At 42.7% G+C, this 16,708-nt stretch overlaps 1 protein-coding gene across 8 annotated transcripts in view; it reads left to right on the top strand.

Moving 5' to 3' along the window:
- Positions 1-16,708, top strand: part of MGMT (O-6-methylguanine-DNA methyltransferase) — a 173,864-nt gene that overhangs the window by 20,340 nt on the left and 136,816 nt on the right. The gene's annotated exons all lie outside the window — the stretch shown is intronic.

Below are 16,708 nucleotides of genomic sequence, written 5' to 3'. Positions count from 1 at the left end.
CCAGAGGATCTAAGGCAGGCTGCATGTGCTTGTTTTCACCAGCCATGTGGGCAGTGTGGTGCTTTTCCTTAGGAGAGCTAAGCAGCTTCCAGCACTGTCATGGAGTGACACTTCTAAAATGTGTTTCTTTCTCTGCATCTTCAATGCTAGCTAAGGAAACAAGCTGAGACAAGTGTTCTTAAAGTATGTTTTGAGGATACGTCCTGCTCCCTCATTTTGGGCGTACGTGTGAATATGTCACTGGAGAGTAATGCTTCCATGTGTGTTCTGGAGGTTGAATGCCCATCTAAGGTTGAATGATTAGTTATGGGAACTGCTACAGGGAGCTCTGGTTTGTTTTGCATGTTTGTAATGCCTCCTGAAGTTCACAACACGGAATATCTATGACAATGGAGGTAATGCCTCAAATACAAGGTTGATGGAGGAGGTGTCGGCACCTTTTATGGTTGAACAGGTGTGCTTTCCGATCTGCCAAAATCCTATGCTGTTTGGATCCTTTTCATCTGTGTTTTTTCCTTGTTTGTGAGGAAAAACCTGGCTTTTTACAAGGGCCACAGGATTCTTTCTTAGAGATGTTCCTTTTCTGGTGTGGATTTGCTCTGCCAAAATCATGTATGTTACAGATATCCAAGTTCTTTGCCAAATCCTCTGCCAAAACTGCAGTTAGTAATGCAGCTTCTTAAGGCTTGTTTCTTCAGCTGTTTTCTAGTGATGAAGCTGCAGCATTTGCCACGGTGTTCTTGGTAATGGAGCTGCAGCCATTTGTGGTGGTTATTTTCTGACAGGACTCACACAGGTTTTGTTTCCTTCTCTCCATGTTGTCCTTCCTGCTCTGCTTTTCACTTCTTAACTTTTCCTTTGATTTTTGTGGGGTTTCCCCTTTTCTGTTTTTCTGTTTTATTAGCCTTGTTAGTTTTTAAGTGTGCGTAGCATTAATCACGAATACAAAGCATAATGTGAATTCTGGTTGAAATATGTTTTTTCCTCTCATTCTAAAACCCTCAAGCCTCTGGATTTGACAGTTTTGCCAACTCCAGTGATATGGAAATCAGTACTTCAGCTTCCTTCATATGCTGATTGTGGTATTGGATTTCTGCTGATGAGGAATGGAAGTAAAATGGTATTTAGGATAGAGCTGAAGCTCGCCTTTGCTACAGGACAGCTTCTGGCTGAAGAACAACTAAAGCAGGTGACAGCTCTTCACCTTTGAGAAGAGAACACGTCAGAGAGCGGGTGGCTGGATAGCAAGAGGAAGCTCTATGCACTCAGGCATGGTGAATATAAGAAATGTTGTGGTTTTATATGTTGGTAGAAGTAAAGGGAATTGCATGAAAAGCGATCACAAAGTTACAGGGATTAACAAATACAGGCTTTGCGTGAACTGCTGCAGTATTGGATGGAAGTAATTCAAGGCTGTTGATTGGTGAAGGCCACGAAGGTGGTTGGGGAGGAGGTGCTGGGCATGTGAGTGTTGCTCTACTGGATGAGAGGAGCAAAGGTCTGTTGTTATGGCTCTTACCTTAATGTTGAGGTTTTTAATGTTTCACGTAATGACTTCTGTCCTTTCCCTCTGAACAATGTTTTTAGGGACAGTAAAATGTTAGAAGAGCTGGTAGGAAGGTTGAGCAGGGAAACTGGATTTTCAGGCACGAGGACTTCTTTATAGGAAAATACTTGTGTGTGCCCAGAACATTCACTGCTTTCTTTACTCCTGCACAAATGAAAGATGCTTCTGCTTGCCAGCTGTGTCACTGCTGTCCCTAAGCAAGTCTGGCTGTACAGCAAGGCCGTCTGTTGTACGAGGTGAGCTGCTGCTTTCCTCCTTGGCAGGGTTTGCTGCTTGCTGACGTGTCATACAGCTGGGTTGGCTGGGGGAAGGATCTGCTGATTTTGCTCCTTGGGCAAAGGTCGGGAAATGTCGATAACTTTTTGTAATTCTTTACTTTGTGTTTCTGTCTGGTGGTGGTGGTTCAGCCGGGCTTCCCCATGGTTAGCTGCTGTCATTTCCTGGCCTCCCAGAAGTGGTGAGGATACAGTAGCATCTTGGAAGCACCTAACCTATCAGGTTTTGGGATTTTTGTGCGCCGGTTGTTATATTGCAGAGGGAATATCACCAAAGAGTGATTCAGTAGTGAGCAGTAAGCAGAATATCCTTGCCATTACTTTAGGAACTTAAATCTGGAACGTGGACGGAAGGTGGGACTTCCTCTTGTCTTAACCAGCAGTAAAGTTCTAAACATTTTAAAGCCATCTGTAAATGTTTGTGCTGAAGTATAACATTTAATCTCTTCTACTCATCGCTAGTGAATAGCTGTTAAATCTGGCCTCATTATTTTTGACAGAATAAAATAAAAAGAAAACAGCGCCCAGTGTTTCTCCTAACTGGCTAATAAACACTATGGTAAGAAGATTGGGTAGGAAAAAAACATAAGAAACATAAAAATTGATTTTAATGGACCCCTGTCAAAGAGAACCATAATGAGCACGAGTCTAGTAATAAATATTGGTATTCAGCACCACGGTTCCTGAGACTTCTCGTGTAGGACTGCACGTAACAATCAATATAGATTTTGGAGTTTTTTTTAACAACAAAAATAAGTAAACCTTTGAAAAATAGAAATACTTCAGACTTGCAGTGTGTCAGACAGCCCCGCTGGTTACGGGGAAATCGGCCACGAGCTCCTGCTTAATGGCATAATCGCGTTGTGCAGATCTCGCTCTATTTTACAGCTTGTAAAATGCTACGCAATTAATCACCTGAGATTACAACCTATTCTGTGATGGCTCTCCTTAAAACTTAAGAACACAGGCTATAACGTAGCCTAAAAGGAGAAGCAACAAAGTAAAATCCAGTTTGCAGCGCGCTTGAAAGAAATTGATCTATTAATGAGATGAAACTAATTGTAATAACCTGAGGTTATTCTGCTCCTTGTGAAACTGGCAGAGTTTAAAAGTCAGCACACGTAACGGCAGAGTGAGTTCTGTTTGGGGAGAGCAGGGTTTCATTTGAGCTTTACATATAGAGAACAGAAAAAAATTCTTATAATTCCAGCTAAATATGACTGTGAGAATTCTAATTTGCCCACTGCAGAGTAAAAATGTGTCCATACTTTGTATATATATATTTAACAGTGTATCAACCATCATCTTTTTTTCCTCTCAGTGTATACAAATGTTACCTCCTTGAGCAGAAAGGATGCTCCTGGTTCCTCAGTGCTTGCTGCCTGAAACACTGTGTCTATTTGCTCCCGTCCGTCAGAAACGTTGTTGCTTTTCTCCCCCATCCATGACTGTACTCTGTCTTTTGCAGCTCTGCAGTTCCAGGACTGGTTTCCTTTGCTCTGCCGTTTCTCCCGTGGTGTTCCCACCCTGGGATGGCTGTTCTGCAGTCTCTTTCTGCTGTGTTGTCAGCTGGGTGCTCAGGGTATCGCACACGTGACTTCTGTTAGCAGTACCAGAGTGTGCCACTATTTCCCTGTGCTAAGTATCTGCAGCCAGACAGGCTCTGGAAAGGTGGGGATGCTGACTTAGCCATTGCGATGCCAAAGCAGGGAACAGTTTTCACTGTGCTGTAGCAATAGGAATTCTTTCAGCAGTTCCCTCTTCTAGGTGGGGATGGCTGTGGGACCCCCCTGCTGCTGAGCACGCAGTGTGTGGCACTGCTCACTGGGGCAGCCAGGTGTGCTGGCACCACTGGGGCCATCAGAACCTGCTTGTGTTCTGTGCACATTGTGGGGGAGCTGAGGTTGGGCAGGTTGGCTCACGCTAACTTTGATGGTCCAAGTGTCCTTTTCCCAGTGTTGCAGGCTTACCCCGGGCTTTATGCTACTTTCAGGTGAGAGATTCTTTGGGAAGTGTTGTGCTCCCATCTGCCCTCCATGCTTCTTGTGGGCTACTGGCCATTTCTTGGTAGCTACTACCATTTCTTGGTAGCATGTCATTTCCTCGCATCGTACCGACAGCGATCAGAGAGGGAGGAAGGAGGAGCCCATTTGGCCATTGTTGTATTACTAATCTGCCTGAACCTTTCAGGGGTGAATCTGCAGTTCACAAAGTTAGCCTGTGTTTCTGTCTTTCTGGCAGATTAACACTATCAGAAACTCTCCAGATTCTGTCTAAACAGGTTTCCAGCCATTACAGGTTCAAAGAAAGTCTCAAGTGTGTCAAAATGCAGCTAATGCAGCAGGGTATGGGAGTCTGATAAGAGCCTGGAACAATAACTTGGAGAGGTGTGAACCACTCCGCTCATCTCCGAGGTATTTAATCATAGCCAGTGATGATGGTTTAAATGTCAACTTTGCTAACTGTTTCATTCCTCATACTGTAAAATTTACTGTGAGTGATATCTCACTTTGATGCCACAAGTGGGAGGCGTTTGGGAGAGTGCCACTCCTGTTTTTCCAACAAGCATGAGCCAAAGCTAAGGAACTTATTGGAGCTCAGGGGTGTGCTCAAATCCAGCTGAAGGAGATGGGTCTGCGACTACACACATACCTATTTTGAATAGATTGCTGTTGTACCACGGACACCTGAAGTTAAGTGATTTAGCAGGTAGTTACTGGCAGTACTGTGGAAGAGTTGTCATCATTCCCCATTCTGTTCTTCCTTAAAACTGTTGTGTGGTGGTGGAGATTTTGTGATGGCAGTGATATAGGACAAAACCTCTTTGAGGTGATGTGAGCAGTTGGGAGAGAAAGGAAAGAGGAATAGTTAAGGGTTTTGTGAGAATTTCTAAATGTGAAGTGAGGGCAGAAAGGCCTGCTGTACGTCTTTGTAACTTCAGGTAGCGGTCACATCAGCTCTATATCCTCCAGGTCATTTCTTCAGAACAGTTGCTGTGTATCTGGAGTAAACCACTGGGATCTTCTTACACTACACTGCTGATGGTTGTGTTTGCAGCCATTGCTCTTGTTCTCATAAAGCTGTTTTGCTCATTAGATCAGAGGGCCAAGACCACTGCCCACGTGGATTCCTCCTGTGATCCACACATGGTTTTTAGACCTTGTGAGTAATAACATTAGAAAAAAATAATAACGAACAACCTCAACATCACTCCAATTCCTGGAAAATTGTAATTATTTCTGGTTGGCTTTCTCAACAGCAAGTACAGTTGTGGTGTTCGTCCTCTGTAAGGTCATAGTCCTGCTCCCATAGGGGCAGATGTTAGAACACTGACTGTGGATGCGTCCAGCTGCATCACTTTGCTGCCAGCTGAAACAGAGCACTTACCATTGTAAATACCATAATCATCCAAGCTGACGGCATTTATCAATGATCAAAGTATGCTTTGCATGGCACTTTCCTTTTTTATAGTTTAATGTATTTAATTACTGTTTACAGTGACTGGAAAATGCTTCATTAGATGGATCTTTTGTAGGCGTTAATATAGACAGATCAGGCTTGAGATACAGCCTGCATTCGATGAGAGCCTGAATGTAGTAAGTCCTTTGGTGGGGCTGAGTGGGAGGCTCAGACTGCTCCACGTGTTTTGCTTCTGTGGTGCTTTGTTCTCAGAAGCTTCAGAGTGCTGCTTGGTGACTTGACAGAGCATCGACCTTCTGGAGCAGCCTTGCTGCTTGTCTTCCCATTGGACCATTGTGAGCTGAGTGTTGTGCAGGGTTATTGAAAGGCCCGGGGACTGACAGTCCTCCAGCCGTGCCTCTTTCTGATGGGATCCGTGTTACTGCTTTTAGAGCTGCTTTTCCTGTGCCTTCTCCCAGAAAGTCACCTTCCCCTCGCCAGCTGGTGGGAGCAGACGAAGCATTTAGGAAGCTTTTTTCCTCCAAACCAGCTTGTTCGTGCTGCTGGGGAGCCTGCAGCAGCCACTAATGAGCAGCAGCTAAGCTTGTAGCTAGCAGAGCAGCGTTTGGTTTGTGCCAAAGAGGGCTTCCAAGTAAATGCAAGCAGGACAACACGCTGTCAGGTCAGCATGCAGGTGCCCAAAGTATGGCTGCAGCCCCTGTGTGTTGTGATGCTGGCACGTTAGTTGTAAAGCTGTTGGAAACAAGGTGGTTTTCAGAATAACTGAGTACAGGTGTAGCTATAATGTGAGGGCCTCAAGGGTTCCTGTGTGTATTTTGTCACTCTTGAGCGCTGTAGCTGGGAAAGCCAAAAGGGATGGGAATGAGTGAAAGAAGGATCCCAGCACAGTCCAACATGGTCAGTGAGATTGAGGTTTCTAGGTGCTTAGTTCCCTTGGGAATGAAGGGAATGCCCAGTGCCAGCGCAGCAGTGCACCCATGCTCTGTGTTGGGTTGCTCTTCAGTCTGCTTTTCCATTGGATTTTAACCCTTCCCAGCCCTGACAATGTTGATGTACGTGTGTATTGATGTATCAACTGAAAGCTTGTTTTGGGAGTCTGTCTACAGCAGTCACCAAAAGGGGAAGTCAGTCTTACACTGCACATCGTTCTACTTCCTAGCCTTTGATTTTTTGAATGTTCTGTAACTCGTGGCACTGAGCTGTCACAGATCTCATGGAGTTCTCTGCTGTTTGACTTAAACATCTGCGTGCTGTGTTTCTAGGTAGTAGGAAGATGGTGCTTGTTACTTTCTTCGGGTTACTGCAAAATACCAGGAGGTGGTGTATTTTAGGGAGAGGGGGAGGAAAAGGAGGGGGGAAAAAAAAGAGGGAGGGGGAAAAGAGAGAAATATTACTTTCTCTAGAAGAAGTGCCTACAAATATCTAGGCATCAATCTTTATTTCAGCAGATTCAATGGACATGGCAGGAAGAGTTATTATATAGCATAGTCCTCCTTTTATTAAAAATAAACTGGGCTAGGTTTTTTCCACAGTTTCTTGTGGAGATGCTGCGGATTGTTTACGCTGCATCAAGGTAAGAAAACTCCTTATTGGAAATGGTGTTTCAAAAACTTAAAATAAGGTCTAAAGCCATCTAGGAAGTTCAGACTTTGCTGAAGCCTTGCAGGTAGTATGGCTCAGGTGCTCAGATCTGGGTCTTTGTGGAGGAGCTTTGCAGGATGAGCTTTACTTGCAGCTGTGTGTGGGGAACTTTTATTCTGCAAAATTGGCAAAAAAAAAAAAATCACTTAAACTGAAGTGAATCTCGTGCGACACCACTGTAATCAATGCCATGCTTTAGGTGTGTTATTTTTGCTGACAGCACTGCTGTGTTTGTGTTCATCTGTCAAAGATGGTGTTACAGGATTCAGGTAGAGGCGTTTCCTGCAGATCTTCACACGTGGTGTTTCCCCCATAAGGGCAGCTGGAGCAGCCTTTGAGGGCTCCACGTTGCAATGAAACTCCATTTCTACTGTGCAATTGCTCACGCTAATAACCTGATGTTTTAAGATCCGTAGTGTTAATGTAGTTAGCTGCATCAAAATGTTACCAGATCTGTGCTGGGAGAAGCCCTGCTGCTCATCCTGTGTGTGTGTGTGTGTAAACCTGCAGGGCTGGCCAAGAGTCTGGAGCAGGAAACGTTATAACCCAGAGATCACGTTTTACAACGATGATATTTTAAAATGGCAAAAATAACAACAACTGTATTAGATCATTTAACTTGTGCAGACACCCACTTGAAAATACCGCAAGTATGATGGGTTTATTTCTAGTGCAGAAGATATAGAGCTGGAGCAGTTATGAAAAATAATTTCACCAGAGGAGTGTGAGAATTTGTCTATGCAGCCTCATGTCTTCAAGATGTTTCTTAGAAAGGAAATCTTTTCCTGACGCTCTGCCCCATCCTATCCACAGATATCAGGCCTGATGTATATGTACTAACTCCTTTGGTAAGTCAGAACGTTGTGGGACCTTTCCACTTTTGTGCCAGAAGTGGATTAATGCAGTGGAGCATTTTTCCATTGCAAATGCTTGCTGTAAGGATGGGAAAATGGTATCATGGTATGGATTATGTTTCTAATATAGATCAGAATTAGCGGGTATTCCTAAATATAGCAAATCTTCATCCTGCTTTTCTTCCCAGGCTCCTCTAGCCCTCCAAAAATATCAAGATACAGAAATGGATACTGCTGCAGATAGTGTAATGCCAGAGCTGTTTTGGAATTAGGCAGTGGGGTGTGATACAGATGCTTGTGTAACAGGAACCCTTCTTGCAGCCCACTTCTGCAGCGGGCTCACCTTTGTGGTTCCAGGGATTGCGGTTCAATGGCAAATGATGTTCAGAGAGCCGTGCCGGGAAGGGTTAAGTTCTAAATTCCCATTCTGTAGCTGTAAATGCCATTTTTCTTTCTTCACAAATGTAACCTTTTAACATTTATTTTTAGCTTTTGCATTAATATATGTAAAAATATTAAAAGCTCTTGTATATTACATTAAAAACTTATGTCAGCTGCCCTGCTTTTTCCTATTTATTAAAACTTTTCAAGCAGTGAAAACATTTTACTTGTTAATGAGGGGAAGAAGGAAAATTAATGACATAGAGCTTGGATCTTCCAAGATGTCTCCTTTTAACCATGCAAAACCAGCTCTTTTTCCTACACTATGTAGTTTAATTTCTGTGTTAGGGTTCAGTAAGCAAATGCAAATAGATTTAATGATTTGCATCAGTAGATCACTTCTCAGTTTAATATCCTCTGATATTTTGGTCAAGGACTTTTTCTTTGGAAGGCTAGTGCTGTTCTACAGAGTAAAAATATTAATAATGGTAGCATTGTTATCTTCAACTAAAGCAAGGCAAACGTATAACTTATTCAAAAGCGGCATTTCGTATTATCTTCTCAGTAAGATCATGCAGTGGAAAAAGTTATCCAGAAAAAGACACTTAAGAAATAATTGTGAATTGCTGATCGATATTAAACATTTAATAGTGGTTTCCGTATCACATCACATCTCATCCTGCATCCAAATTTGAGCACTCGGATATGAAGCGCTCCCAGCAGCAGGAAGCACCTCAGCCCTGGAGCTGGTGCGCATGGCCCGGAGCAGCAGCCTGGGCTCAGAAGGCCTGCTTTGGTAGAAAGAAGTTCCTGTTGGACTTTGAAGTATGTAAGGTGGTTCAGTGTGCAGGAGGAAGTCCTGTACCCAGGGAGTGGTGGTACCCATCCCTGGAGGTGCCCCCCGGGGGCTGGGGGGTGGCAGCCCTGGGTGGTGCTGGGGCTGGGGGAGCCCTTCCCACCCAACCATGCTGGGATTCTGTGAACTGATACATCCTCACAAGTGTCTCTTTGCTCATTAGAATGAGTGCTTGTTGGTGATGAAAGCTTTTTGTGATTGCTTCTAAACTTCTGACCAAATCTAGTACGTAGTAAACAACAGATATGGACTGTGGTAGCGGACAATTATTCTGCTTGCCCCAGTTCAGGGCAAGAAGTAGTAAAGCAGTGCAGTGACTTTAAAATGAGTTTGCGCCTTAGATTATGAAGTGTTTTCGTTTATTTCTCCTCATCTTTAGTGATGTGTGCACCCTTGCCTTCGTCATTGCACAACCAGGTCTTGCTCGCATTCTGACTACGGTGATTAACACAGTGTATTTGTGAGGAAACCATCCTGCTTCTATCAGTGCCTCATTCTGATTACCTGCTCTTTTTGTTTGTATTTGTTTGTTTGCTGGGCACTGTGGTGCGGATGTGTGTAGCACTGCTACTGATTTAGTACGCACGCATGCTGATCTTATCCTGGAGATGCTGGGCAGACCTGGCTTGGTTTCAGCTTGGCTCTCATGGGGAAGAAAGGCATCTAGCACTTGGTTTTAGAGGCACAACTGGTGATCCTCAGCAGAGCTGGAAAGAGTTCATTCCAAAAGACAAGCTTTTTTACCAAATTCATTGCATCATGTTACTGGGCAGTTAGATGTAGTTCTTGTCGTGTATGAGAGCCTTGTTAGAAAACTGCCTTCCTTTCAAATGTTAAGGACTTGTTTTCTTTTACTGCAGCGTCTGGGGTATCAGCTTATTTTTCAGGTTTTGTACTTCAGTCCCATGCAGTGCAAAGGCGCAGCACAGGACCATGGTCTAGCTGCTGAACAGGCTGTTCCCCAAAGATAAAGTGCTGCTTTGTCTTGATGTGACACTGAAACGCTCCTAAGTCTACATTAACACGTAATGGCAAGTTGTTTACTTTCATCTTGCTCTGAACTTCCCATGCTGAAGTTGCTCGTATGAAGCCTTGAAAGTCTACTTCAGTGAGATAAATATTTCTCCTGTCCTTTGTGTTTCAATGAGAAATTTCTAAACTTTCCTAAAAGTGAAGTCACTGTTCTGTCACCGATTGCTCTCGAGAAGAATGAGTCCTCTGGAAAGTGTGGCTGTTGGTTTTGCAGGTGGGTCAGTCCATGCTAGCACAAAAGCCATTCTAGGAGGGAGTGTGTGTAGCCATCTGATACTAATTTAAAAAGCATTATGGAAATACCTCTAGTTTTTGATGACTGTAGTATTAGACCTAGAGCTCCTGTTGTACGTGGTACTACAGCAGACTGGGAGAAAACTACAATCATGCTGACCAAAATAGAGCTTCTGGAGAACTTCTTGTGATGGCCAAGTGCCCCTGACAGCCTGGTGAGGGGGAAGGAGAATGGGGAATACTTCTGCCTTGCTTGTTGAGACTCTTCAGGTTCAGTGATAAGACTTGGGAAGAGTTCTTCATGTATAACCATGGTACGGAACAGTTGGTCATAAACATAAATCAGCTTATATTAAGGTAATTGGAAATGTACTATCTCAATAATTTGAAATTGGTTGTTTTTCACAGCTCATGAATGTTCTTTACCTCTGAAAATAGTTTGTTCTAATTTTAAACACTGACACGGGCGCTTGAATATAGAAAATGTCTTCTATATTCAAAGTCCACGCTGGCCTGATCTCCATGTCACACCCTTTCCCTCTCCCCTGCACAACCTGCACTAATTATCTCAGCTCTGTTTGAATTCTTGCAAACAGCCTGATTTTCTGTGATTTCTTCTGCTGATGGTGGCAGGTACAACGACACAAGGTATGTGTTGTCTATGGGTTTTTATTTGTTGCTTGCTTTTGCAGGCTTTTTTTCCACTTGAAGTTTTTGGAGGTTTTCTGCTTTTGCTCCTCTGCTAAAGCAGATCCCCTTTACTTGGCTCCAGCACTAGCTGCAATTGCTGTTGGTCGTGGTTGGGATCACCTATCAACTCCTGCAGGTCAGGAGTTCCCTGTGTGCTGGGTAATAGCGCTTGTGACTCTGAGCTTGTCCAGATGCTCTTCATTTATGCAGATATCCTCTGGGCTTTAAGATTTATGCCTCAGTGTGAAACAGAGGATATCCTCAGAGCTGGGATAGCATGTCTCGTTTCCTGTCTGTTCTGGGAAATACTTTTCTTTTTTTTTTTAGTTCTCTTTTGTAGAACTTACAGCAATAACAAATGCAGACAACAAAAGAATACAGGAACAAAAATACAGCCGTGATGTGTATGACTTCTAGTGCATGCAGGTAACTCAAAAATGAGCAAAGGACCTTTTTCCAGAACTAATGATAAATCAAAGAGATGCCAAATAGTCAAAAACAACCCCCAGTATAATGAAGCTGAAGGAAAACAAGCAGTACCACGAATACACCTTCTTGATAGGTAGGGCTGATACACATTCACATCTTGAATGGGCCAGACTTTTAATCTTTCCTGTGATGTGGATCTGGAATCTTGAATTCTTCTATTTGTGTGCTCCAATATGTAAAGTAAAATGTCTTGTTTTGAAAGCAGTGTTCTCTACACAGTCACTTGTAGACCAGCATGCCACGGCTAAAAATTCTTTTGTTATTGTTGTGGGATTCTTTGCATTTCCAAGGGGCAGAGGAGGACAGCTTCAGGTTTGGATCACTGCAGTTATTTCTGAATTATGTCCATTACTTAATTCTTGTATTGAAATATTTAATAGAACTGTCTGAATGAGCATATATTTACTAATTTATTAAACAGCAGACTTGCTGAAATTGTGAAACATATACTAGGAATTGTGACTCTGCTGTGTGTTAAATTTTTGCTTTGTCTTGGTTCATGTGAAATTTTGTCTTCACTCAGTACTTTCCTTTTAGGTCTGTCACATTGTTATCAAAAATCCATAGTAATTGGGATAATTTATGGTCAAGCTAGCTCTGCCTCACTCAACTCAACTGCAGTCTCTGTCAGGCTCGCACTTACCAAATTGAAAGGTCTGCTTTGTTTTGGACTCTAGGAGAGACATCTGTGTACATTAATTGGGATGTATCTTTTTCATTCATCCAGCACTTCTAATTTGAGAGTCCTGTTAAGTGCTGACTTCCCATCTGGAGTAAACTTTCCAACTGGTAATGAGTTCATACTTCTCTAAATATTGTGTCATCATTTAATAGGAAGTTTGTGCTGTTGGTTCTCGCTGATTAATCCAGCATGCAATGTCCTTGTTTACATTCCCAGCACCCTTACCCAAGGAAGGTACCCTAAGGAAGATGGCAGCATTCAGTCCATGCAGAGGTGGGCAGTGTTACATGATGCGTTGAGTAGAGCAGCACTCTTCCTCAGTCTCTTACAGTTTCTGAATTGAACTGTTATCCCTTGTGATAAACATTATACACTTCTTTGTTTGTCTGCTGGTAGGTGCTGAGAGCAGGACACTGGGCTTTCCTTGGTGGTGCTGACAGCAACTTGTCACCCAGCCCTTGAGAGCTGATGCTATAGTGAGCTAAGAGCTTAGCCCCAGCATCGTGGATGCAAACCAAGGGTTTTGTCTGTGATGTTCATCCCATGGTTGCTGCATGTTGTTGTAGAGGCTGTTGAATAGTAGTGCTTCAGGATTTTCCCACGTGCTGTTCTGCGTTTTACGATGACTCTTGGCCGTTCCGCCTGAGTTTCATTAGCTTGTTTGGCTGCTTCTGGCTGCTTTCTTTTCCTTGTGCAGGGGCTCCTTCATTTCTGGGTTTGGGATGGATATGGAACTGCACTTTTTGTTGCTCTTTCATTGTAAATTGCTCCATAACAGTTCTGTGTCTTTGGTAGTTATTGTCTTTAATACTTGAGGGAATGTACTTGCTGTTGTATCTCTGCTCTACTTACCCATGCTTAGGCTTTACCATTTGATGTAGGGCCAACAAGGTCTTGAACAATCTGTTTGTTACAATATTCTTCCTGGTTCCAGTACTGTAACCGTTTCTTTCTGTTACATAGGTAATATGGGAGGTACCATGTGGGGTTCCGGGTTCCTGGAGTTGTTGTGGTTCTAGTTGTTACATCTGAAAAGATACCTACTTGTATCTCACAGTAAGTTTTAATAGTGTGGAAACTTTTGATATTGCACGTTAAAATTGCTCTGAGTTTGATTTCTTGGCCTCAAAACTGGAGGAAAAAGGTTTTCATTGCTCTTTTGTAATCCATTCCAACTCAGATTTACTACCTTGTTTTTCTTTGTCTAAAATATATGTTGAACAAAATATGGTTATTGGCTTATGACTTCTTTAGTATGAATTAATTGGAAGAATTCACGCATCATAATTGTTCCAGATGAGCAGGTGAAAGAAATGTTAGCAGTTGTGTAGGTATTTCTATAGGAGATTATTTGCAGTTTGTGCCTGTCTTCAGTGTTCAGGTGGATGAGAAATTAAAGAATGAGAACTTATCAAAGTGTTTCATATCAAAATTAGTGCTGTTTAAGCATGCTACTTTCCATCAGCAATAGAAGGGACGTAAGTAGTGGCATTCTGCCACTATCGCATGACAAATAATGAGCTGGAATCCTCAAATTTTTATTTTCAGAATGTACAAGACGGCCCAAAATTTCAGAACGTCATTCCATATTTTGAGTATGATTCCTTTATCTTGTAACTTTGGAAAATTTAGTCTCAACCAAGATGTAAAATCTTGTGCAGGGAAACACTCCCTGTCTTTTCCCAGTGTGGTAGCATTTCTGAAAACTAAAAGAGCAAGGAGATTTTTCTTTTTTTTCTGGCATAGGAGTAAAATTGATTCCAGAAAATGAGTCTTCTATTTTTCTGTAGTCTTATTTCTTAAGCTATGCCTATGACTGTGGTATTGGATGAAGGGAGAATCGTGAAAGCTGCTCAGAAAGCCAAGATCCTTCAGTTCATTAGGTTGCATTTTTCCTGCGGAGGAGCTGGATATCACTGTAGGTCTCAGGTCTCTAGTTATGGAGCAGCTCAGTTACAGCCCATTTGACCCTAGGAAAAATACTGAGCTCTAAGGAGAGGTTGACATTCATTCCAATGTCCTCTAGCTTTGTGCTAGAAAACCTCATTTTGGGTGAAATCCTCATGGCCTCTTTGATTTGCAAGGGTTGAAACAGTGCAAATGCCACTGTGTTTGCAAAATATAATATTTAGCCATAATGCAGATGCCTTATCTCGTAATGAGTGAGAATGGACTTCACATGAATGTGAATGCACGCATAGAGAAAAATTAAGCTGCCGTTTGCTTGTGTTATTGCACTTTTACAACAGAATTGCTGCCAGTTGTGGGATGTCTCAAGTGTTTGACATCAGATACAATGCTGCTGGAGCATGGATTTTGATCTTCATGTGCCTATAAAAAGTTTCACATCTTTATCATCCGAAACATCTTCAAGGATAGAAAGGTCTCTGTGGCCTGATAACTTCTGGGTTTCAGAATGTTGGTGTATAAAAATGAGGAAAAAGAGTTGATGCCAGCGTTGTAATTTAAAAGACAAAAACATAGGCAGGTATGTTAATGATCATCTTTAGCAAAGCTTTAATTACTTAAACCTTATCTTTCTCTTAATGTTCTTTTCTTCCTGTAATTAAACACAGCCCAGCATATTTTACTAGAGCTGTTTATACAGAAGTGCATGTTCTTAATTCCTTCCTGCCAGTGCTTCTTACCAGTTGCCCTTGGGCTGTGGTACCTGGTGGTGTGAGCAGGACTTGCCCACTGCAGCTGCACTTGGGCTTCAGCTGTGCTGAGGGGGCACACTGTGCTACAGAAACGGCACCTGAGCCCTGAAAGTTAAACAATTTTTGCATTTTTACAGTTGAAGAAAAGTTGTTCCTAAAATGCAATAATCCTAATCCAGCCAGCGTTGCCTGTGAGCCCAGTGTGGTGCTTGGTTCTGGGGCTCTACTGCTGCAAATGCGCTTCCCAGCTTGACCAGCGTAGTGTGGCTGTCGTGTATCACAGGCCTCAAAATGGTGTCAGCAGCAGTGGGTGGAGATCGCGGTCATTCTCTCCCAGTTCCCTTTTATGTTAATCTCTTGAGGATGCAGAAGCTGTTAGTGTTGTGGCTGCTGTTGTGCTGATGGCCTGGAGGAGCCATGGTGGGGCACTGGGGCAGAGCGGCCTGGAGGGAGCTGGCATGGCTCTGTGGAGCAGGCCGGGCCGGCTGCATCCAGCAGCAGTAATCTCATCCTCCTGGGAGCGTGGCTGTGCGTGGTGCCCTGTGCTGGGGTTGTCATGCCATGCTGCCTGGCATCTGCTCGGTCAGCTTCAATTTTTTGCTGGTTTAAGGTGGTAGTAAATTAGCAGCTAATGTAACGTTGCCCAGTTGTTCCCTTCCCCTGGAAGACTGCGAACAGCTGGTTGGGTTTTAAGTACCTCGGAGAAATAAGGGCCCTTTGTTCAGCTCAGTGTGGAGGTTCCCAAAATGCGCTTATCCTCGCATCATCACTGACTTTTCAGATCTCCACGGTGGCAAATTACAGGGCTGTTCCTCCACACCTGGAAGATGCAGCCTTTGGGCAAGGAGGTGCAGGGCAGCTCCCCACATCGGGCTGTTATGGTGTCCTCTGTGACAGCCGTGAGTCATGGGTTGGTGTGTGTGTGCCATGGGTCATCTGCACCTTCCTGAAAGTTTCCAGCAGTGCAGCAGGACTGAAAATCCCTTGATGTACAGTAGGCGTCCACTGTTTCATCGGGATAGCTGAACTTTGCGAGTCTTCCTCTATATGTACAGCATTGTACTTGAAAGAAGGTTGAATATTGACCTAATTTGTCTTTTAAAAGGACACAGAGTTTTACTAGAATACTTATGCTATTGAACGAGACAAATGCAGGTACTATTCCTTTGGTAGTCGGTGTAGAAGGTTGATGTGCCATAAGATTTACTGTGCATCACCTTGGCCATCATTCCCATAAGTATTAATTTTAACTCCACTAATAAGAAACTGAACAAAAGTGGAATTATGAGTTCAGTAGTATTCTATGAAAGGTCAGTTGTTAAAAAGGCAGAGTCTGACATTCTGTGAAAAAGGTGCCTTCATTAATCATCCTGATAGGATAGCGTAGGATATTCTTGACCAATACCCGCAGACCTTACACTATAATGGTTCAGGAAGCGGTGCTTAATTCTCTGTATAAAAACAAGGATTATTTGAATGAATGCACAATGACCATTTTTAGTACTGTAACATCGCTATTTCTTGATACAAAGCACAGAAAAAATAGTGTTGTTTTTTTTAAGACATAATGTCATTACTTTAAAACTTTGTTCATTTTATAGGAGCTAATATTGTTACAGGAATTAGATTTAAAAACACGTTTATAAGATATAAGTGGGTTAATAGCAAACACTGGTATTAATGTGATTTATAAAGTACTTATTTTTTTCTTATTGTGTTGTTTAAATGTGCAGCTTTGTTTCACATTCATTCATCTCTATAAATCTTGAGCGATTGCTCTTGTATGAAACGAACAGTTTTAATTGCAGTGCGTAACATATTCTTGTGCGAAATTATTGCGTTGTAGTGTTTGTATTTTGTCTTTGTCCACCACAGCGATAGCAATTTTAAAGTTAATACAAATTATATAAATTATTAAATATGGGCC

Source organism: Numida meleagris, chromosome 5 (genome assembly GCF_002078875.1).
Source record: "Numida meleagris isolate 19003 breed g44 Domestic line chromosome 5, NumMel1.0, whole genome shotgun sequence".
In the NCBI taxonomy this organism is placed as follows: domain Eukaryota; kingdom Metazoa; phylum Chordata; class Aves; order Galliformes; family Numididae; genus Numida; species Numida meleagris.
Note: the sequence above shows the minus strand (reverse complement) of the source record. Positions and strands in the feature narration are given on the sequence as shown.